A 25,653-nucleotide genomic window follows, 5' to 3' on the forward strand; every position below is an offset into this window, starting at 1 on the left:
GATTAACATATAAAGCAGTTTAATAGTTCAATCATATTAAGAGGAGTTGTGCAAGCATCACCACACTCAGCTTCAGAACATTCTCTTCTTTCTCCTATTCCTTGTTGTTTGCTCCCTACTCACCCCTCCCTCAACCCACCAGCCACGCCTCTGGGTGTTATCCCATACTGTTTCCAGAGGTTGACCTATCTTGGATTTACTATACAGAATATCATACAAAACAAAAATAAGAATGAAACAATGCCAAAACAACAATGCCAAAACAAAATAGAGACAGCTTCAATTGAAAAGAAAACAGAAGACACCCATGTTCTCCAGGCCTCTGGGTGCCAGCCTGTTAGAGGCTCCAGACTGGAGCTATGACTGCAAGCCTGGGAACCGGGGCACAAACCAGGCAGGCGTTGTTCTACAGATGCTGAAGTATGGCCTGGGGTTTACCTGGGTGGGGCAGCGAGAACTGGGCAAGCTTAAGGAGGCAGGTATCACTGCTAGACTGACAATAGACTCAGAAGAACCCAGTTTCACGACAAGGTTTGCGTGGCAACTGAAATTATACCAAGCAATAGGATATGAATTGGATACCTCCCGTGCAATATATGAGCAGTATCATTTACAAAAGATTACAGAGAAGAACCCAGGAATGCAGAATTTACCTGAGGAACTCTGCTGTCGACCCAACCACCATTTGGCAAAGATCAAAAGATGAGGTTCTTTACAAATATAGAAATTGCAGGTGTTGCTTAATTCAAGGTTCTAATATTTTGGATCACAATGAAGGAAGTGGCTTGATCACCTTTGCTCACAAGAGAACAACACTGTCTTTCATGCTTACAACAAGGGGCCAGACTTTGTGTATGTCTTACTTCATTGAAACTGGACAGTGGATAGAACTCACCACGTTGGGAATGATGGTTGGGCAACTTCTTTGCCCAAAATGCAGTGCCAAGTTGGGCTCCTTCAACTGGTATGGTGACAGTGTTCTTGTGGTAGATAGAGAACATATACTTTTCAAATATGTAAGAATAGAGTAGATGAAATAAAAATGCTCCCTAATTTGGAATCTGTGATAGGAAGGTTTATTGGGCCATCCTGGCCAATAAAAACGTGTGGGATTAATAAGGTTGCAGTTTGATTGGAGGGAAAAGAGATAAATGGTTCGGTGAGCCCCGTATCTCTCTCTCTCTCTCTCTCTCTCTCTCTCTCTCTCTCTCTCTCTCTCTCTCTCTCTCTCTCTCTCTCTCTCTCTCTCTCTCTTGCTCTCTGGTGATTCCACTAGTATGCGGTTGCCTTAACTAGTTCTCTGCCTCAACTTGTGAGCTACACTACCTTTGGGACACCCAACCCGTAGATCATGTCGCTAGAGCTTGAGGTTCCTTCGAGACCTGCTTTGCTACACTGCTGGTGTATACATTGCTTGGGCTTGGGACTGTTGGATCCTGCCATCTATCTGACTGATGGTTGGTGACTCGCCCTGCTGTTTGCTGCCTGTGGCCAGACTGCCTGCATTGCTCTCTGGAAGACTCAGCTGTCTGCTTCCTTGACCTTGGACCCAGTAGCCCTCCTGAGTTGAAGGACTTCTAGTATATTAACTGTTTCACAGACGTGAGTTAAACTGAGCCCTCTGTACTACTGTGTGGGCTAATTAGCTGTTATATTCCTTAGTGCTGTATATTTCTTTCTATCTAGCTATATGAAATCATAAGTGTCCTAGTTTTGTTTCTCTAGAGAACCCTGTCTAACACAGGATCACAAAGAAGAAAAATATAAGCATGTGACATTTAGTAGCTTCAAAACAAACATGCTGATGATATGTGTTACCCTTGCATATTGTCATTTTAACACAATTTCTTGTTTTTAGGTTATCAACATTTCATTTGAAAGGTGAGAGATAAAATCCCTTGATGTGACTTGGAAACTATACTTTGCTAGTTTGTTATATAGGTAGAATACTTTACATAGGAAGCAGAGCTTTCAAATCACGTACATTTTATATCAGAATCTTCTATATCCCTAAATATACTGTTTCCTCCTATATTTTACAACTTTCTGATTTTTAGAATTTTAGCAAAATGATCTTAAAGTCTAAATAGATAAAATTATGTATACAAATTAGAAATGCTCAAATGGTTTTTTAATTAATCATTTTATTGGGAGCTCTTACAGATGTCATACATTCCATAATTCAAATAGATCAAGTATCATTGAAACAATTGCTACTACAATCAGCTTCAAAACATTTTCTTTCTTCTTCAACTCTTTGATATCAGTGTCCCTTTAGCCCTTCCCAATCCTTTGTCCCAAGAACCCTTGTTGTTTCATTCATATATATATATATATATGTATATGTATATATATGTATATGTATATATGTATATATGTATATGTATATGTATACATATATATAATATATGTATATTACCCCACCCAATATATCCATTCACCTACAATTCTGTGATTCACTCCCTTCAAGTGGGGTTATATAGTCGTCATTGCTATCAGCTCCTCCCTCCCCGCCCTGCTTCCCATATCCTCAGGGAATCATTACTCCTGTTGCTGTTTCTGAATGGTCCTCCATCCTGGCATTCCTGCATCCAACAATCTTAATCATACAAATGAAAATGCTCAGGTCTAACAGTATTAATGAGGTGAAACATAAGCCTTAATAGTAAGGAGAAGAAATAGTAAAGTACCAGAGCATAGTTATGGATTTCATCAGTGCTCTACTGCACCCTGAATTCATCATGCCCCTACATCCCATTCAGGCCCCTTTGTGAGGGCCTGTCCAATTGTCTTGCAGGTGAATTTTGGGTCTCCAGTACATCCAGACCCCTTCATATCAATTTCTTTGATTTTGGATTTCCCATTTGATACCTTTTCCTGTTGATACCTCATGAGTACACAGGCTGGTGTGCTTCTTCCATGTGGGCTTTGTTGCTTCCCTGCTTGATGGCTGCTTGTTTGATTACAAGCCTTTAAGACCCCACATGCTATATTTTTTAATAGCTGGCCACCATTAGCTTTCTTCACCACATTTGCTTATGTGTCCATTTTGTCTTCAGCAATTGGGTAGGGAAAATGAGTATCATACAGTGCCACAGTATTAGAACAAACTGTTCTTGTATCTAGGTGAGATTTTAGTAGAGGTCCAAAGTCCATCGGATTCCTCATTGTATTTATATATATGTAGATGTATAGACAAATATACTTATAATTATATATTTATATAGTTTTAATGTATAATTATATATCTATGTTCTAGTTTTCATATAATTATGTATTTATATAACAATATTAATACCTATACATGTAAATTTTTGCTTTCTTCTCTTTCCCTTTTTTCTTTTTTTGCCCTCCTGCCCCACTATCCTGCTTACCATTATTCACCTCTCAGTAATTCCTCTCAGATACTTTTCTATTGATCAATCCTGATCAGGAATGCTACACCCTCTTTACCATTAATTTTATAACCCTTTCTATTCCTCTGTCCCTGTCATTATTGGATCACCACTCACCTTTCCCCCTTCCCCTCTCATACCACTGTCCCTCCCCCCAACTGTCGGTCCCCTCACTGTCTCCATAGGGTTGCTTATCCTGCCCATCTTATATAGATATAGACAGCCAAAAAAGAGAAAAGAACAAAAAGAAAATGACCGTATAAATACTTCCAAGTCTAACTGGTATCCTAACCCAAAGCAGATGAATATCTTTCTGTTAAATCGTGAGCAGAACCTGTTCTAATACTTCTTCCCAATCCCCTTTTCTTTCAGGACGCCATCGCCTGGTACCCACTTACTTACAGCACTTATATCCTTTTAGTCTAGCCTTCGTGTCCGAAAGGCACGCATCCTGCAGGTCCCTATTGCTGTTCATGCAGTCGGGGATGGAGCTGTCCAGCACCTGCCACGCCCCCACACCTCCCTCCATCACTACACCTTTAGACGTTCTGTGTGGCCCCCTTGTGAGTAACTTTCAACCAGTTCGGATGAGGTGTCAAGTGCTGCCCCCAGAGTCAGAAGTGTACAATTGGAAGTCTAGAATCGAAGACTTTGACTTTGAAGCTTTGCTCCCATTGCTGGTCTGTTTCACTTTCCTCTTGGCTTGCCCCCATGTGGGCGTGTCAAACTGGTCGCTCTCCCCAGACTTTATCTTCAGGACTCTACAGCGCTGTCATCCAGGGAGAGGACATCACATCTCGAGCTGAGGCTGGTCCTGCTGTCATCTCTGGGAATGTGCTGCTCTGAGAAGGAGCACTGCCTTCCAGGTTTGGTGCACCAGAATGAGGTCTACTCTCAGTCTCCTTTTCCTGGGGTGGATTAGTGCTCTGGTCCCCCCTACTGAGTTTTTTCTTACCCCATCCCTCTGTGGGTCTTAAAGGCATATGAGAGGAATGGAAAAGATTACTTTCAGCCCAGGTGCTATCTGCATATTTTTTTGGTTGTTATTGATTGTTTATTTATTTATTTTTGATAATGCATGTATCATTCGGATTGGTCTAACTCATGCCTGTGGATGAGGTTTTCAGCCCAGGAATTGTGTGTTGTGTTCCTATAAAAGATAAACATTTCTTTTCTTTCTTTTTTCTTTTTAAAAAATCATTATATTGGGGGCTCATACAATTCTTATGACAATCCATACATACATCCATTGTGTCAAGAACATATGTACATTTGTTACCATCATCGTTCTCAAAATATTTGCCTTCTGCTTGAGCCCTTAATATCTGCTGCTAATTTCCCCCCACCCTCCCCACTCCCCCTGCCTCATGAACCCTTCATCATTCATAAATTATTATTATTTTGTCATATATTATACTGTCTGACATCTCCCCCAGGCTTCTTCTCTGCTGTCCCTCCCCCAGGGAGGAGGCTATAGGTAGATTATTATAATCAGTTCCCCCTTTGTACCCCATGTTCTCTTCATCCTCTAGGCATTACCACTCTCACCACTGGTCCTGGAGGAGTCATCTGTCCTGGATTTCCTGTGTTTCCAGTTGCTATCTGTGCCAATGTACATCCTCTGGTCTAGCCAGATTTGTAAGGCAGAATTGGGATCATGATAGTGGGGGTGGGAGGGGAGGAAGTATTTAAGAACTAGAGGAAAGTTATTTGTTTTATCATTGCTACCCTACACCCTGCCTGGTTCATCTCCTCCCCACAACCCTTCAGTAAGGGGTGTACGGTTGGCTACCATTGGGCTTTGAGTCTCCACTCTGCACTCACCCACACATTCAATGATATGATTTTTTGTTCCTTGATGTTTGATACCTGATCCCTTCAACAGCTCGTGCTCACACAGGCTGGTGTGTTTCTTCCATGTGGGCTTTGTTGCTTCTGAGCTAGATGGCCACTTGTTTATGTTCGAGCCTTTAAGACCCCAGATGCTATATCTTTTGATAGTTGGGCACCATCAGTTTTCTTCACCACATTTACTTATGCACACATTTGTCTTCATTTATTGTTATCAGGGAGGTGGGCAACCATTTATATGATTTTTAGTTCTTTGATGTCTACTACCTGGTCCCTTCTGCACCTTGTAGTAAGGCAGCCTGGTTTGCTTCTTCTATGTGGGCTTTGATGCTTCTCAGCTAGAGGGCTGCTTGTTTATGTTCAAGCCTTTAAGATCCCAGATGCTATATCTTTTGATAGACAGGCACCATCAGCTTTCTTATGCATATTTGCTTATGCACACATTTTTCTTCAGCAATAGTGTTGGGAAGGTGTGCATCCTGGAATGCCAATTTAATAGAACAACGTGTTCTTGCATTGAGTAAGTGCTTGAGTGGAGGGCCAATGTCCATCTGCTGCCTTAGTACTAAACCTATAAATATATGCACATAGATCTGTTTCCCTACACTCATAAATATATTTACATATGTACATTTCAATCTTTGGACCTCTATAAATACCCTTTGTCACCTAGTTCTTTCCGCTATTTCCTTTTACTTTCCTCTTGTCCCACTATCATGCTCAGCTTTCATTTGGGTTTCAGTAATTTCTCTAGGTTACCTTGCTCTTGCTGTATCCCTACCAGGCCAATCACACCCTCCTTGCTACTGATTTTGGATCACTTATTGTTCCCCTGTTCCTGGGTTGAAAACACAAAACTGGGAGTAATTTCAAATGTGAATAATAGATATCCCATTTTTTTAAATGCCTGGCATAAATTTTGAAATGCATAGGAGTTTTGGGTATGATTCTTGAGAAATTCTTAACAGAAGACCTAAGACCTTTCACAACTTCCAAAATATAATCTTTTCTTTCTTTCATTCATTCTTTTTTTAAGATAATCTATTCCTGTGGTCATAAAAATTATTACTCTAAAAGACTGACTGTTGTATTTAAGTTAATTTTGTTAGCCTCTCTCAGGATAAATGGCACATATAAATCATAACTCTAAAGAAGGGCAAGGATTTCCTGTGAAACAGATCACATTACTCATGTGCAAGTCCAAGTTGAAGTTGAGAAAAATTAAAACAAGTCAAAGAGAGCAAACATCCCACCTTCAGTAAATGCCATCTGAGATTTTTTGAGAACATCTTAAGAATATATTTGACTCATTGAACACTAATAAAAGATGACATTATGAGCTATGGAGTGACATCAAGAACATAATACATGGGGAAAGCAAAATACCATCCCAAAAGAGAAAACACCAAGGTGAATGCCAGAGGAGACTCAAACTTGCTCTTTATCAGAGAGTAGTTTAGGTAAATAGACAAAAATGATGGAGCAAACACAGCTCAAGACAGCTCAAGAAGACAAAGTATTATAATGAAATGTGAAAAGACTTGGTACTAGAAAAACAAAAGGATTTATACACACTCAGCATGTATAAATCTGAAAAAAACTGAAGCCTTGAGTTGAGATATTAAAGGGGTCTATGTGTGAAATATGGATCAGTGAAGGAAGGAAGCATTAAAAGACAGTGGAAGGAATATACAGAGTAACTGTATCTAAAGAACTGGTTGACATTGAACCCATTAAAGAGATAGCATATGATCAAGAACTCATGGCAGGAAGAACTCATGAAGGAGGAAGTTCAACTACACATAAGCCTGCAAGAATTGATGGAATACCAATTAAAATACCTCAGGAAGTTGATGAAGCACTGAAAGCACCCACTAGTCTATGTTCATAAATTTGGAAGACAGCTACCTGGCCAACCAACTAGAAGAATTCCATATGTGCACCTTTCAAAGAAAGGTGATCCAACAGAATGCTCCAATTGTACAATATTATCATTAATATCACATACAAGTAAGATTTTGCTGACAATCATTCAACAATGTTTTCAGCAGTACATCAACAAGGAACTTCCAGAAGTTCAGGCAAGATTTGAGAGAAAATATGCAACAAGAGAGATCATTCCTGATGTCACATGAACATTGGCTCGTAGGCGGGAATATCAGAAAAATGTTATCTGTGTTTTATTGATTATCAAAGGCATTCAACTGTGTGGATCATAACCAACTCTGGGTGTCATTGAGAAGCATAGGAATTCCAAACCTTCATTATGCTCATGCAAAGCCGATACATGGATCAAGAGGCACTTGTGTGAATGGAACAGGGAATACTTTATGGTTTAATCAGGAAAGGTGTGTGTCAGGATTGTTTCCATTGTGAAATACCTTACATCAGTGTAGCCAGGTTATGTTGCCCCCCCCCCCCATTTTTATGTTGCCCATTTGTTTGGCTAAACAATAGTCTAGATGTTGCTTTGAGTGTGCTTACATATGATTAGTATTTAAATGAGGAGCTCAGGTGCACAGTAATTTAAAAAGTTGATTTAAAAAGTTGATCTTTTGAACCCGCCAGTTGCTTCACAGAGAGAAGATGTGGCAGTTTGCTTCCATAAAGATTACAGATCTGGAAATATTATGGAGCATTTCTATTCAGTCCTATAGAATCACTACAAGTTGAAATCTACTCCACAGAAAGAAGTTCAATGGATTTAGCACTTAAATGATTTTGACCAGCCCAGCACTGCTGGGATTTGAACTCTGGAGCTCCTGTTTATGAGACACTTTAGCTAAACATTGTGGCACAATGTTAAGCATTCAACAGATCAACAAAAGGTCAACAGAAAAGGCAAACCCACTAGGCACTCTGGGAGATAAAAAATCTGGTGCTCTGTTCCCTTCAATACTTCAGCCTAGGCCAACCTAATAAGTTTCTTCTCTGTCTTGTAAGGATACTATGAGCCAGAATCTTCAACAACAACAACAGCATAACTATATCAGTTGAATATTTAAATCAAGATTATTCTCCATAGTATGTGTTGGCCTCACCCAATTAGTTGAAGATCCTAAACAATGAGGTTTCATGAGAGAGACTGTGCTTTGCCTTAAGATTATAAAAAATAGAATTCCTGCTATATCCTTACTCTCACAGCCTTTCCATCTTGTCTATGGATTGTGAAACAAAACTGAAGGAATTTGGATTGTAAGGCCTGCCAGCCACAGACTTTAACAAATATCTTTCTATATCTGTAGAGTAGCTAAAGTAAAGGACCTGAACAGAATACTTGAAAAAGATGCCCGAGAAAACAAACATTATGACGGAATGTTCTAAACACCTGGAGTTAAAAAACCAAAAAGAACGAACACGCTCAGCAGGTTTCAAGGTAAAAAAAAAACTGAAGAAAGAAAACCAGGCCTCAATTTTCAATTTTGAAAGATTCTGTGAGCAAACTGTTGAATGATTCAGGAAGCATCCAAAGGGGGGGAAAGAACACAGAGTCACTGAACCAAAAGCAAGTGGTCAACGTTCAACCATTTCGAGAGGTAGCATATGACCAGGAACTGACAGTATTCAAGGAATAAGTCCCAGGCACACTAAAGGCATTAGAAAAAGCAAGTCTCCGGGAATTAGCCACTTAAATAGCAATTAAGATGTTTAAAAAACTGATATAGTTCTGGATACACTCACTCATGTGTCTAGCCAAGGAATTTGGAAGACGGGAAGAAATAGATCTTTGTGCCCCCTCCAAAGTGAAATGACCCCAAATAATCCATCATTATAAAACAATATCATTAATATCAGATGCGAATAAAATTTGCTGAAGACCATTAAAAAATGGTTGCGACAGTACATTGACAGAGAGCTGTCAAACGTGCAAGCTGAGTTCAGAAGGGGGTCAGGACTAAAAGATGTCCTTTGTGAGTCCAGATGAATCTTGGCTGAGTATAGAGGATACCAGAAAGATGTTTACTTGTGTTTTTTGACAACGCAAATACATTCAACCGTATGCATCATAAGAAACCATAGGTAACATTGTGAAAGACAGGAATTCCAGACACTTCATTGTGTTCCAGGGAAACTGCACACAGAACAAGAGGCACTAATTCAAACAGAATAAGGAGATACTGCTAGTTTTAAAGTAAGAAATGGAGTGCGTCAGCGCTGTATCCTTTCACCACACTTATTCAATTTGCACACTGAGCAAAACAATCTGAGAAGCTAGACTGCATGCAGAAGCACATGCCATCAGGATGGGAGGAATGCTCATTAACTAACTGTGATATGCAGATGATACGTTACTTGCTGAGAGGACTGAACTCCTGACTGATGAAGATCAAAGATTGCCGTTTTCAGTATGGATTAATTGCTCAGTGTAAAGAATAGAAAAGTTCTTACAACCAAACCAATAAACAACATCATGACAAATGGAGAAAAGATTGCCATTGCCAAGTTTACTTGCATCCACAATCAGTGGTCTGGAAGTAGGAGTTAAATCAATCCAATGACATTTCATTGGGCAAATCTGCTGCACAAGAAAAACTTCTTAAAGTTATTAAAGAGCAAAAAACCCAAAAAGTTGTTAAAGAGCAAAGAAGTTACTTTGAGAACTAACGTGCTCCTGAGCCCAGCCATGGCATTTTTAATCACCTTGTATGCATATGAAAGCTGGACAATGAATAGGGTAAACCAGAGAATTGATGTTTTTGAATTAGGGTGTCGGTAAGGAATATTGAAAGGGTCTTTGACTTCCAGAAAACAAATAAATATGAGTATATCTTGGAAGACATGAGAGTACAGCCAGAATGCCTCTATGAAGTGAATTTATAAAGACTTTCTCCTCATACTTTGAATGTGTCAAGAGAGACTAGTCCCTGGAAAAGAGCATCATTCTTATAAACTAGAGGGACAGCAAAAAGGTAGAAGACAAGGAGATGGGCTGACACAGTGGCTGCAACAATGGGTTCAAACATAAGAACAGTTGGGAGAATGATGAGTGTCGGGCAGAAAGGAGCCCTGGTGGGGTAGTGAATTACACATTGGGTTGCTAACCTCAGTCAGGAGTTCAAAACCACAACCATTCCATGAGAGAAAGATGATGCTTTCTACTCTCTTAAGGATTACAGTCTTTGAAACCCACAGGGACAGTTCCAGGTTATCCTACAGAATCATTTAGAAGCAGAAACTCATAGTGTTGTTTTTCTCAGGAGTCAGAACTGACTCGGCACATAACAACCAACAATCAGACTGACGTTTCCATGATGGAAGATCTAGATCTTTCTTTCTTTAAAAAAAAAATCATTCTATTAGGGGCTCATACAACCCTTATCACACTCTATACATACATCAATTGTGTAAAGCACATTTGTGCATTCATTGCCCTCATCATTCTCAAAACATCTGCTCTCCACTTAAGACCCTGGCATCAGGTCCTCATTTTTTCCCCTTCGTACCTGCTCCCCACTCCCTCATGAACCCTTGATAGTTTATAAATTATTATTTTGTCCTATCTTTCCCTGTCCAAAGTCTCCCTTCACCCACTTTTCTGTTGTCCACCCCCCAGGGAGGAGGTAATATGTAGCTCCCTGTAATCGGTTACCCCTTTCCAACCCACCCTCCCTCTACTTTCCCAGCATCACCACTCACACCACTGGTCCTGAAGGGATCATCCTCCCTGGATCCCTTGTGTTTCTGGTTCCTATCTGTACCAGTGTACATCCTCTGATCTAGCCAGACTTGCAAAGTAGAATTGGGATCATGATGGCGGGGGTGAGGGGGGAGGAGGAAGCGTTTAGGAACTAGAGAAAAGTTGGATTTTTCATCATTGCTACATCACATCCTGTCTGGCTTGTCTCCTCCCCGAGACAAAGATATAACATCTGGGGTCTTAAAGGCTTGAAGGTAATCAAGCGGCCATCTAGCTCAGAAGCAACAAAGCCCACATGGAAGAAGCACACCAGCCTTTGTGATCATGAGGTGCCAAAGGGATCAGTCATCAGGCATCAAAGAACAAAAAATCATATCATTATGTGCTCACCTCCATGATATGATCGCTGAAGCCAAATAGCTGCTTAAGCAAATGTGACGAAGAAAGCTGATGGTGCCTGGCTATCAAAAGATATAGCATCTGGTGTCTTAAAGGCTTGAAGGTAAACAAGTGGCCATCTAGCTTAGAAGCAACAAAACCCACATGGAAGAAGTGCCCCAGTCTGTGTGATCACAAGGTGTTGAAGGTATCAGGTATCAAGCATCATCAGAACAAAAAATCTTGCCATAGTGAATGAGGGGGGTGTGCGGAGTGGAGACCCAAAGCCCATTTCTAGGTATGCTTCTAACTCACATTGTATTCCAAGATTCCAACACAGTGTAGGGGCAAAAAATAGACATTCAATAAGTATTTGTGATAGCGTGCATGCGTGGCACTTAGATCCTCCAATGTCTTTGTTATCACTATTCAATATTCAGGGGGTGGCTACATTTGGAGTGGCTTAATTTTGCAGATGGATGAACATTTAGAATCTAAAAAGAAAAGAGTTTTACGTTTTCCTTTTTGTTATTGAGTTTCCGTGCTTCTTTTCTGCCTTGCTTCTAATGATATAGAAAAATTTTGCATACGCTCTGGATTTGGTTCTGCCTTGTGACTGCACAGCTCTCATGGTGACTTGGAATTAATACATTCATATTCCTGCAAGCAACAGAGATTTTCTTTGGTTACTTCAAAGAACAAAGGGTTGATTGTAAACATGCATGTGAAAATAAGGAAGGCAGGGGTCATGTCTAGGTAGGCGATTCACTCAGACAGCAGAGCACTAAAATGTTGTCCTGGGTTAAATGTTGCTTTTGTGGCCAATCAGGGCCGTATGACCACAGAGTTGGTTGCTCGCTCCCCTGTGGCACTAATGTGAACACAGCTCAGCTATTCCTCCTGGTGTGTTTGTTTTTAATTATATATATAATTCTTCCTGTTTGTGTGTCAGTTGGAGTATCTTTGCGTTTTTCCTCTTCTCACCCCTATTCATTACTATCACTAGCATCTATTTACTCTTTTCACCACCTGGTATCTGTGTCTCAGTGGGTCAGGCTTCTTAGCTTTTTAGTCCCTGCTCGACATTGTTCATGTCTCTCTATACCTTGCATGCTACTTCATCCTGAAGGTTTGACTGCTTAATTAAATCTTTTTGCTGATTTTCATGACAGAACAAGCCAAAGCTTGTGTCGGCTTTTATGCCCGTATGTTTTACTTTTGGTTCAATCATGTCAGAGGACATGCTTGTTCATAATCAGAGGTATGCTGGAGGCTGTTTTTATTGGTTCCTGAGAGTCAGTTGTGAAATATTTATTAATGTGAAGAACAAGGGTGTAAAGAATAATTAACTTGATATCAGCACTCGTAGGAGTATTTACAACACAGAAATCAGCTAAGTCTACAGATCACCCCCTTTCCACCCACCCCCACCCCTCCCGACCCCAAGAGTCAGTTTGCCAACACACTCTAGAATGTAATAGAACATGAGCTTTCAGAACCCTTTCTCTGGATTGTGTGGTCACGATCCTGAGTACTTCCTGAGTGAGGCAGTATAAGTGGCAAGTAAGTCACCAGCTTGGTTGGTCACTCAAACTTGCTCACTCCTAAAGATTCCAGAGTGGGCACGGCCCCTTTTCATCATTATTGTCATTCCCAAGTCCTTTTATACTTACGTGCCACGTTGATTTTCCTGGGGAACAGACTCTAAGACAAAGATTTGTAGGACAAAATGTATAGGGTAGAACTCTTTCTTTTCACGGGCAAACAATATGGAAAGTACCACGTACTGCCAAACGAACAAACAAATCTGTCTTGGAAAAAGTACAGCCAGAATTATTCTTCTTGACAAAGATGGCAAGACTTCCTCTCACATACTTTGGACACGTGGTCAGGAAAGACCATTCCCTGGAGAATGACGTCAAGGGTGGTAAAGTTTTGGGACACAGAAAAAAGAGGAAAACTTTCAACAGGATGGATTGACAGAGTCGCTATATCAATGGGCTCAAACAGGAACAATTGTGAGGTGGCACAGGACGGGGCAGTGTGCTGTTCTGTTGTCATTGACTCCTATGGGTCTTAACTGACTTGATGGCACCTAACAACAACAACAATTCGCACTTCCCACCCCTCTGTGGGAGAAAGAGGTCAGACTGCACAGAAGGAAGGGTAGAACTGCAGTATGGTCGCATTTCCATAATGAGTGAATCCCATGGGAAGAGGTAAACTATTAGATGAGAGTTTTCCCAAAGCAGAGATTATGACCTTGGGCAAGGTGACTCTCTTCAGCTTTGTGCAATTCCCAGGAAAGTACTCAGCTAGGAACTATCAGGCACCAACATTCCCAGCATCAGGTGGAATCAGTGCCATGGTCTGAAAAGGAAATCTAGGTGGCTCCCAGACATCCTCCATGTTAAAGAAAAAGAAAAGTGTGTCAAAGTTGTTAAAGTTTCTCTAAAATATGTTCAAGTTGCTTTATTAAATTTCCCAGCAGGAATGCTCTGATCATTTTTTTTATAAATCACAAGTGGATATAATTCTAAATTCAACAATCTGTTTGTTTTTCAGAGCTTTCATCTTCTCAAAAGAAACATGACCCCATGTTCGCACCAACAGGATCAGAGAAATATGATCGATATGTTGTATATCAAACACACACATCCCTCTCTCCAGCTTTCCTTGTCACCTGTCCATGCAGTGAGTCTTGTTTCCAGCATTTGGTACAAGAAGCTGATGCTGTGCTTCCTTCTCTTTACTTTTAGCATCCACACACTTCCATGCTGCCATTGACACCAGATGTTTCTCATCCCTCTTCTTTGACAGGTTTCTTAAATCTTTTTGTGGGTGGATCTCTTCAGCCTATATTGAATTTCCCAGTTACAGATATGCATGTCTCAAGATCGTATTATTTTGTAGTATATTAAAGGTTACTACAAACTCTGATTCTTCTCCCATCAGTGGGTTCTGAGGAAGACAATCTGTGCCCTTTCCCCTTGAAATGAGTGACACAATGGCTTCTTTGACTAATAAAAAAGCTTAGAAATTATGTTGTGTCGGTTGTCAGATGAAGATTAAGGATCACAGTCTTCAATATTAATTACAACTCAATGTAAAGAAGACCAAGCTTTTCACAACTGAACCAGTAGGTAAAATCATGATAATGGAGAAAAGATTGACATCCAGGATTTTGTCTTCCTTGGATCCATAATCAATGTTCTTGGAAGCAGCAGTCAAGAGATCAAAAGAAGTACTGCATTAGGTAAATCTGCTACACAAGACCTCTTTAGAATATTGAAAAGCAAGGATGTTGCTTGGAGGACTAAGATATGCCTGACCCATCCATGGTACTTTCAATTGACTCATATACATGCGAAAGTTGGACATTAAATAAAGAAGACCAAAGAAGAATCGATGCATTTGAATTGTGGTGCTGGAGAAGAATAGTGAAAATTGGGTGGACTACTGTGCTAGTCCGAGGAGACTAGAGAAACAAAATTCATAGACTCCTATGTGTATATGAAAGAGCTTTATATAAAGACTAATTGTATATTCAGAAAACATCCAAACAAATCCTTAAGTCCGATATTAACCCATATGTCCAATACCAGTCTAAAAATACCTCTTCAGAATCACACAACACATGCAATGATGCTGAATGCAGGAAGATCGAAAACCAGTGGGTGGAAAGTCTTGTGGATCCAGTGGTGGTGGAAGCATCTCAGTGTGGGTCTCCGTGTGGCTCCTCCTGCCCCGGGGCCCTGGCTCCATCAGCATAGCTCCATCTGGCTTGTCATCAGGAATGTGAATCAGAGAAGAGTGTGTGTCCCACCTCCAGGGAGGATCATAGGAGCTCCCAGAATACTCTGGAGAAGGTCATGCCCACACAGAGGTCTCATTGGTTATGACCTGATTGACAGCCTCGACTCCATCCCTTCGCAAGTTGACAGATTATATAACTGTCACAACTGTTAAAGGACAAACTAATATGTATTGGAAGAAGTATGACCAGAGTGCTCCTTAAAGGAAAAAATGGCAAGACTATCTATTAGATTATTTGATTGTGTTGTAAGGAGAGACCAGTCCTTGGAGAAGGACATCATGCTTGGCAAGTGGAGGGTGAGCGAAAAAGAGGACGGCCCTCAATGAGATGCATTGACACCATTACTGCAACAATGGGCTCAGGAGTAGGGACAATTATGAGAATGGCACAGGACCATGGGGTGTTTGGTTCTGTTGTGCACAGGGTCACTGTGGGTTGGATTGGACTGGATGGCATCAAACAACAACAACCATTGTCTGGCCCATCTTTGGTTAGAAAACTTAGGAAACTTTCTCTAGAATCACTAAGCCATTTAGGAAGTCCAACTACCTAAGACCACTGGTCTGGAAAAACCTTGTATAGATGCTCTGGTCAATAGCCCCAGGTGAGTCCAGTTATCTAGTCACTTCTGCTAAGGTTCCAGGTATGGTAATGTCATGTCTCTAACCCTTCAATTAGGTCCTGGAAACTTCCTATTCACCACCTCAGCTAATGCTAAACGGAGCAGAAGAATGGCCCATCTAGGTCCTGCTTAAATTCCTGAGGCATATTTTAACATAAGAGGGCCATTGCTTTAAGAGACTGACACAGGGAATAACTCACAGAGCATCAGGCATGGCATTCTCAGCCATTAAATAGGACAGCAATATATTCTTTAGATTGTTTAACAAATACTGCAGCTAAATGTTCCACTATGTATTAATTTAAATACGTTGTTCAAATTTCATTAAGATCCAGAAAGAGTCTTAGAACTCTTTCTGCTATCTGCTAAATATGTGTAGCCTATTCATAGTGCTAGACCGGTGACCTGTTGTTACAAAATGGCCTGTTACTGCAAGGTCAGCAGTTAAAAATTCCAGCTGCTCGAAGAAAGAATGATGAGGCTTTATGTTCCTGAGTAGATTTTCAGCACTGGAAGCCCACAAGGGCGATTCTACTCTGGCCTAGAGGGTCCCCATGAGCCAGGACCGACTTAATGGCAGTTACCGTATATACATGAATATAAGTCAACCCCTGTATAAGCTGAGGTACCTAATTATTACCTAAAATAAACTGATTAGCTCGAGTAGAAGCCTAAGGTGGAAAATGCAGAAACTATTGGTGAGTTTCAATAATCAAAATAAATGAAAATAAAATTACTAAAAATCGAGACATCAGTGGAGTAATGTATTTAAATATAATTTTAAATAAAAGGACAATGAGTCATTTAACATTAGTAAACCAGCACAGTAAGTGGAAAATAGGTTCAACAAAAACAATAAGTTATCAACAATGGTACCTTAAGAGTACTATTCCCTGAGCTCAATCAGCAATCAAGCTAAAATGAAAAGAGTTAAAATCCTTCAAAACTGGATTCCTCATCATCATCCATATCCCAGTGCACAGCTTCAGCTGGTGTGAGGTCATCATAGACGCTGTCCTCACTGAGATCTCTGTCATCACCATCACTGCTGTCATTTTCATACAAAGCGCAGTCTTCACTGCCATCCATAGCGTTACTAATACTACGTTTCTGAAAGGCACCATGTCTTCTGGAATGTCTTCCCATGCATCTCGAACCCACTTTGCTATTAACTCTATGTCAGGCTTCATGAGATTTCCTCCTTTTGTTAGTTGAGCTTGACCAGATGACATCCATTCATGCCACATCCTTCGCACACGGTCTTTAAAAGGCTTATTCAAACATACATCCAGAGGCTGCAGTACAGATGTAAGCCCACCTGGAATAATGGCTAAAGTAACTTTACTAGATTTTGCCAAATGTTTTATGTCATCCGATAGGTGGGCTCTGAACATTTCCCAAACAAGTTGTTCGCTTTTTCTTTATGGCTACTCCTGGTCATTGGTTCCAAATTTCTTTCAGTCATTTTTTTGTTCCGTTTTCATCCATCCAGCCTTTAATATGTACACTGCACATATATTTTAGGTGGGAAATCAATCTTTTTAGGCAAAGTCTTTCTTTTAAAAATAATGACAGGACACAGCTTAGTTCCATTAGCCAAACATGATAGAACAACTGTAAAGTGTTTGTTTGTTTTTCATTTCCTGTGGTTTTTAGAAAAGTGTTTTTTTCTCCTAAACTTGCCACAGTTCTATTGCTTGGACGATCAAACATCATGGCAGTTTCATCCATAGTCCCAATATCTGACAGGTCATAATTATAAATCCTTCTTTGTTTTATAATAAATGACTGGAATGACATAATTTTTTCTTCAAGGTCTTGTGGCTTTGGGAAATCTCGGAAATTTCTGGAAAATCTTTGTCATAGTAGGCCAAAGCTGCTCATGAAGCGGGTACACCATCCTGCTGACGCAGCAAATTTTTCAATGCCTGGTGCTTTATATTTGTCATCCTTAGCCATTTGTGGAGCACGTATGCGGATTCCCATGCGTGTTACGCGTAACCATTTTGATTATACTCCATAACCCATTTATGTAATTCCCTCTCTAGAGCCCCATAAAAAGATGTTAAACCACGACGAGCTTTTTTAGCTTTTGGAATCTGTTCCAAGTCAGCCTTCATTTTCCGCCACTCCCCCACTTGCTTTTCGTTAACACAGAATTTCCTACTTGCAATACTGTTATTGCTCTCTTCTGCTCTTGAAACAACCTTCATTTTGAAACCAGCCTCATATGACTGGCATTTTTGTTTTGGTTCAAGAGTATCCATTTCTAATAGGATATAAAAACAAGATTTTGAAAAAGAACTTTCATGGTAATGCTCCTACCCCCCACTGCCAGGAGTGGGTGGGAAGCCGTGTGGGCAGGGATGCAGGATGAGAATTAACACAGAGACCAGAAGGGAGAGACTGAGTGCAGCCACAGACACATCCTTACCAGTTCAGCTGTAAGTGAATCACTACAGGGGCTTCTGCGAATTGAAGCCATCCATGTCATAGGATGGCTCTGATTGGTTAGATGTTAGCAAACAGACATTCAAAGCCCTGCAGTGTCAGTGGGGCCTTGAACGAACAGCGGAGAAATGGCAATCATCTGCGAGATAACGGGTGCTCGTCCTGTTACCTCGGGAGGGGTGGGGACAGCGAGATGTTACACCTCGCTGGGGTACCACTGACCCGTGTATTAGCCGAACCCCAGTTTTTCAGCACATTTTTGTGCTGAAAAACTTGGCTTATACATAAGTATACACGATTGGGCTTTTTTGGAGAGGAACAGGAAGTTGAATTTCTGATTCTTGAAGACAGTAAAATTTTCCACTTAAAACAAAACTTCAAAAGTGTGGTCTTGCTAAGAAGCTGCTGTTTGCTAGATTACTTCCCCTGGGGGGAAACTGGCTTTTCACTGAACATTTTCAATTGTTTTTAAAAAGAAAGCGAATAGCATCTTTACTGATGTGTTGTGAAAATCTCCACCTCATGGAAAGAAATCATATCATATTATATCTAAAGAGAATTTAACTACCACATACTGAGAGTTTGTTCCTATGAGACTTGCTATTTTAAAAGCTTATGGGGTCAGAGAAACTTAGGTATCTCAAGAAGCCTTCTAAGAATTCTTTGTCACTTGGGTTCATAAATTTGTATTTCCTACTGTGTGGGGTTGAATTGTGTCTCCCACAAAGGTGTGCTGAGGGGTCGGCATTCAGTTAGCACCGGTGTCTCTCCTCACTGTAACGGCCCTTTGTCTCCCTCCACCCCCCATTACCGTGCTCCTTTCTCCCTTCCCTTACAACTTTCTTTTAAATAGAAACCATCCTTGTCTATTTTAAAAGAAACAGATATATTAAAATTTTTAATAGCTACCTCTCCCACTGTGGTATATAATCCTTGCTTGGGAAAAGTGTTTAAACAGTATTTTTGCAATTAAGTTGAGCTCCTACTGTAGGGTTGACCTAAATCCAATATGACTAGTGTTCCGATAAGAGTAGTAAAACAAAACCCAAATATCTTGGACACGGACACAGAGAAAACTTCATGTAACAAGAGAGGTAAAAATAAGTTTAATGAATTGACAAACCAAAGAATGCCAAGAGTTACAGACAACCACCAGAAACTAGGAAAAAGCAATGAAGAAGTCTCCCCTAGAACCCTCAGAAACCATGACCTTGTGGAGGCCTTGATTCGACCCTTGTGACCTCTAGCACTGGGAAAGTACAAAGTTTGTGGTATTTGATTTGGCAGTTCTAATATGTATAGGCTTCCCCTTCCCTAGGATGTTCTTGGATTGAGAGATGGAGGAGGAATGAGCAGACTGAAGAAAGAGATCAGAAGTATTAACCACAGTGTGCATAGGTATAGTACAGTCACACCTTCTTCTTTGCATTAGGTTTAGAGAGAGAGGGATTTGACCCCAATGCCTTCTTTTGCTCATGAGGAAGAGGGAGGTCCCAGGAATATAAATGACTTGTCCACAGTAACAAAGCCCGTTATTGGCAAGTTGGGATCAGACAGCTAGCCATTGATTGTACCGTGACCAAACTGTCATTGTTAGGTGCTGACAAACTGGTTCCAATTCATAGCAAGCCCAGGCACAACAGAGCAAAACACTGCTCCGTCATGCACCATCCTTCAATTGTTATGTTATGCCCATTGTTGCAGGCAGTGCGACAATCCAGCTCAGTGAGGGTTATCTCCTTTTTCGCTCACCCTATACTTATCAAGCACGATGTCCTTCTCCAGAAACTGGTTTCCCCTGAAAACATGCTCAATGTATGTGAGATGAAGAATCGCCATGACGTACATAAAGATGTACTTCTCCTAAGAGAGATTTGTTTGAACTTCTGGAAGTCTATGCTATATTCAGCATTCTTTACCAACACCATAATTCAAACGCACTGGCTCTTCTCCACTCTTCCCTATTCATTGTCCAGCTCTCACATACATATGAAGTGACGGGGAATACTATGGCTGTGGTCACGCATACTTTAGTCCTCGAGGTAACGCTTGTGCTTTTTAACACTTACAACTGATCTTTTTCAGCAGATTTCCCTGATATTGCTTTCTTGATTGCTGCTTCTATGGGTATTGATTGTGAGCTCAAGTAAGATCAAATCTTTGACAATGCCAATATTTTATCCATTTATCATAATATTGCTTATTGGTCTATTTATGGTTAAATTAACTCCTGTTTTTATAAACCTACTCATTATTTTCAAAATGTATTGACCTCTATTCATGGCAGGTACAGTAGTAGGCCCTGGCTATGTAGAATTGAATGCATCAGCATTGGATTCCGACTCATTCTGATTCAGACTTCATCACACACAAAGCAATTTGGTGAAGCTGAGTATAAATGGCAACGCTTCCCTGGACTATGAAGTTAGTGGGGAGACAATCAAATTAAGGATTCTTGGGCACAGTCTTAGTTATTGAGCCAGTGTTAGAGTCTATGTAGTTTGCCCTAGGGTATTTTGATGTCCAGAGCACTCCAAGGGTTGCCCCTTTCCCCATTTTTCAAAAGAGGGGCTAATCTTAAATTTACAGACTTTATTACTGTAATGCTGCCCTTGTTCTTACAGAAACCTGGCAACTAGGTAGTCAACATGGTTTCTCCCTGTCAAGCTTGATAGCCGTATAAAAGGTTATTGGTCTGATTTTATTGTTAGATTTAGAGTCATTTATTTACTATGCTTCTTTTGAATTATACTGGTCATCACGTGAAAATGATCATTGGTAGGAGACAAGGAAAAAGTCAGATACCGTGATGCAGGAATATAAACAATTCTGTTTGAAGAAGTATTTTTAAAAAGGGTTCAGACAATATCAAGTCAGAATTAGACTTTTTGTAAAAACTTATTAGCAGCAACAATTGAATTAAAAACACTCCAAAGATGTTGTTGGGGAAAGCAGTGTGTTTTGTGGAGGAGAATATGTGGGAATTCACTGTATTTTATGCACAATTTTTCTATAAATCTAAAACTTCACTGAAAATTGAAGTGTATAAAACACCTAAAGGCAAGATGAGACAAGAGTGTAGTAAACCAGTTGCCATAGCCTCAATTGTGACTCATGGAGAGCCAAGAGCATCAGATTAGACTTGTGCCACATGGGCTTTCAATGGCCGAGTGTTTGGAGGTAGATCAGCGTGCCCTTTTTCCTAGATTCTTCATGGTGGACTCAAATGTCCAACCTTTCCCTTAGCAACCAAGAATGTTAACCTTTTGTACCACCCAGGAACTCCAAGGATGTACTAGAATAAGCCACATGAACTAGCCTATATCCAACCATTGTTAATATATAATAATGGCAATATATAATTCAACCTAATATAGTCTGGTGCCTCTTTCCAAATCAGTTTGTTTTTAGAAGTGCTCATTTACTTATTTGAGAGCAAGTCTCCTGTTAAGTACCAGGGAAATTTTATCTCTGCATGACTCAGCTTCTTTCTTTGAAAAGTAGGGATGAGGAGAGATCTATTATTGTATCCGTTGATCTAGTCTGGAACACTTTGGCTTACTATCCATCCTTATCAGATAGGAGTCCTGGTGCCACTCTCAGATCGTCTAGCTCACACCTTGGATTACTGAAATCTCTCCTGCAAGGTCATGGATTGAAATCACGTTTACACCAAATACGTTTACATTCAGTGGGATATCCCCAAGCCTAATCCATGCCTGTCAAGTCAATTACACCTCAGAGTGACCCTGAAGGACAAAGTACAACTGTCCCATGTGGTTTTGAAGGCTGTCTATGGAACCAGAGTGTCACATTTGATATCTTCAGAGTCTACTTTGAGGTCAGCGGTTCTCCATCCTGGAAGCACATTAGAACCACCCACTAAGATTTAAAAACCTACAGATTCTTGGACTCTTACCCTAGAAGTTCTGATTTCATTGGTTGGGTGGCAAGGATACCTAGTGGTACTGTACATTAGGAATCATGCTGCTAACCCCAAGGTCAGCAGTTCAAACTCACCAGTTCAAACTCTCGGTTGGAGAAAGAAGAGGCTGTCTGGTCCCATAAAGATGTACAAGTCTCAGAAAGCTTATATTGGGTCACTATGAGTCAGAATTGACTCAACAGCAGTGGGTTCTAGTACGTGTTGGTTTCAGAGCATCAGTATTTTTAAAATAGTTCTTTATATTATTCTAATATGCTTCAATTGTTGAGAACCTAAATCCCCCAGGTTATCACAACATCTTATACAGCTTGATCCAGAGACCCTATACTGGGACACATACAGGCAGTCCCCAGGTTGTGAATGAATTGGTAACCCCTTTTTGTCCTATAATGTTATATAAATTTTCTCTCCCTTTCCAAGGACTAAACCAACTCCTCCTACCAATAAATTCTTTATTACAATCACCACCACTTGCTGCCTGTGCAGCTTTTAAATCATTGGGAAGCCTTGAAGGGGTTTTCTTGCACTGATCAGACCAAATGTCACTGCTGTTGAGTCAATTCTGATTCATAGCATCTATCTATCTATCTATCTATCTATCTATCTATCTATCTATCTATCTATCTATCTATCTATGTAGTTTTTAAGCTGCAATCTTTATTGTAGCAGGCAGATGCATCTTTCCCCACCAGAGAAACTAGTGGGCTTGAACCGCTGACCTGGTGGTGAGTAACCCAATGCCTAATCCACAGTGCTATTACGGTCAATCTGAATAAGAATTGTGTGTATGCACTTGCTCTGCTTTACCTATTAATTCTTAAAGATAATGGTTAGGATGGATTTCTTTCATAGCTTGGGAAGGCTTGCACCTCTTTTCTTTTACTTGTTTTCCACCTTTGCCCTCTCATTTCCTATCCTTTCACATCAGTAGGGACGCGTAGGTTATTTCCATTAGAAATCATGAGATAAAAGAAACACACAGAAAAAGGTTGCCAACATGGGAATTAGGGAGGGAGGACTCAACTGCCACTGCCGGAATCCTCTCGTTATCTAGGAAATGGAAATATGCCCAGGAGAATCCATCAGGTAAGTCTTTGAGTGTCCTGAGTGGGTGTTCCTGATCTGTTTAATCCCAGTGCTGTCTCCAACTCCCATCTTTGATCCTAAGGTTACGACCTAAAGTCTGGACACAAGCCAGTTGCCATTATCAATAGACACATTCCATCTCTTCTTCTCATTCTGCCTTTTAAGGTTTTTTTAAGTTGACGGAACAGAGCTTCTCCTTAGTCCGCACACAACCAGTCTCCTTTATGAGTTAGAGCTCTCATCGCATCAGGCAGCAGGCAGAGTAAGAATAGCTACTCAACCAGAGCAGTCTCCGACAGCACCCTGCCCAAACGAAATGCCCCTGATACGTATTTGCCGAATGAATGAATGAGTGAGTTGCTTTACCCAAGTCACTTTTCTTAGACCCCTGTTTCTTTATTGAAATCCCTAGATGGTACAAGCAGGTAAGGTGCTCAGCTGATAGCAAAAAGGTTAGCAGTTGATACCCACCCAGAAGTACTTCAGAAGGACGCCCTGATCATTTACTTGAATATGTCACCGCCATTGGAAAGTCTATGGAGCTCAAGTATAGAACATTAGATTGGATTTCACTACAACTGGTTTGGTTTCTTTATCCTTGGACTAGGGCTGTCAACATTTCGTTTGTTTGTTTGTTTAAAGGCAGATCCCTACGCTATCCTATGAATCCGCATGGCTGAGCATGTGTATTAGCTATATAGTGCTGTTATAAAGTTGTACATGCCACAAGTATGGCTTTAAGAAACAGAAATGTATTCTCTGATGGTTTAGGGGCTAGAAGGCTAAGAAAGGGAATGCTTTCTCTCTCTGTTACCCCTGGGGGAAAGTCCTGGTCTCCTTTTAGCTTCTGTCCTCAGTGCCTTGACCATCTTCATAAAGTATGGCACCTATCATTTCCCAGCAGTGCTTGCTCTCTTCTGTGCTTAATCTCTTTTTATATCTGAAAAGTGTTTGGTTTAATATGCATTCTACAATAATATGGCCTTACCAAACCTGTTAGGTTTCTGGGGTGGTTTACCTGGATTCTTGCTTCGAAACGCAATTCACACGACAGAAGCGCTTTTGTAAATCCAAGTAACTTTTAGGAGGGAAAGGGAAGATTCACATGTCACATTCTCAAAAAGTCCATGCTATCGCTGGAACGTGTGTAAGGTAGCACAGGGGCCGCGCAATATTTCGCTTCAGAAGCTGGCCACTTTAGGGGAGCGCGGGGGTGGGCGTACAACGACACAAAAACGTGGAAGGAGTACCGGGCCAGGAGCGCAAAGACAAGCATGCAGAACCCTAAGCAGCCATCTCAAGAGAGTGAGTGGGTCACAAGCGGGACGTGGACATGGGAGGAACTTCACCCACAGACCTGCCTGAGTGCACTGCCCAAGAAAAGAGAGCCCTAGGCATACCTGTGTGATGTCGTGGACCTCCCATCTGGTGACTTGAATTCCCATCTAGGTGACTTGAGTCTCAGCGTGCTCACTTCTGGATTTTTCCACAGGTTTCTAATTAGTGTACCTGATTTCTTTCCAAGCCCTTTATTGTGCCATGGACAACTAATTTTCATGCAGCGGAGGCCTTCGGTGGAGCCACACACCCCGTATCTCTCATCTGGCTACCATTCAAGCCACTGCCACTGCGTGGATTCTGACTCACAGCCACCTTACAAGACAGAATAAGACTGCTCCACTCTCCCGACACAATGGCTGGAGCCAAAGTGGGTGAACAAGTAAATGTGGTGAAGAAAGCTGATGGTGCCCGGCTATCAAAAGAGATAGTGACTGGGGTCTTAAAGGCTTGAAGATAAACAAGCGGCCATCTAGCTCAGAAGCAACAAAGTCCACATGGAAGAACACACCAGCCTGTGTGATCGAGTGGTCCCAAAGGGATCAGTTACCAGGCATCAAAGAACAAAAAATCATATCATTGACTGCACACCTCCATGATAGGATCGCTGAAGACAAATGGGTGCATAAGCAAATGTGGTGAAGAAAGCTGATGGTGCCCGGCTATCAAAAGAGATAGTGTCTGGGGTCTTAAAGGCTTGAAGGTGAACAAGCGGCCATCAAGCTCAGAAGCAAAAAAGCCCACATGGAAGAAGCACACCGGCCAGTGCGATCACGAGGTGCCAAGGGACCAGGTATAAGGCATCATGCAAAAAAAAAACAACAACGATATAAGTGTGTGTATGTATGTGTATATATGTGTATATGTATATGTATATATATACCATATTAAATGAAGGGGGAAGTGTAGAGTGGAGACCCAAGGCCCAAGTGTCGGCCAATGGAGATCCCCTCATAGAGGCGTTTAGGAGAGGAGATGGGTTAATTAGGGTGCGAGGTAGCACCGATGAAGAACACAGCTTTCCCCCAGATCCTGGATGCTTCCTCCCCCCAACTACCATGATCCGAATTCTACCTTGCAGGCCTGGATAGGACAGAGGCTGTACACTGGTACATATGAGGGCTGGAGGTA

At 41.0% G+C, this 25,653-nt stretch overlaps 1 pseudogene; it reads left to right on the forward strand.

Annotated features, from left to right (window-relative positions):
- The first annotated feature begins 307 nt into the window (after positions 1 to 307).
- Positions 308 to 25,653, forward strand: part of LOC142440627 (dual specificity protein phosphatase 12-like) — a 45,173-nt pseudogene continuing 19,827 nt past the window's right edge.

The sequence above is a fragment of the Tenrec ecaudatus genome, chromosome 2, assembly GCF_050624435.1.
Source record: "Tenrec ecaudatus isolate mTenEca1 chromosome 2, mTenEca1.hap1, whole genome shotgun sequence".
In the NCBI taxonomy this organism is placed as follows: domain Eukaryota; kingdom Metazoa; phylum Chordata; class Mammalia; order Afrosoricida; family Tenrecidae; genus Tenrec; species Tenrec ecaudatus.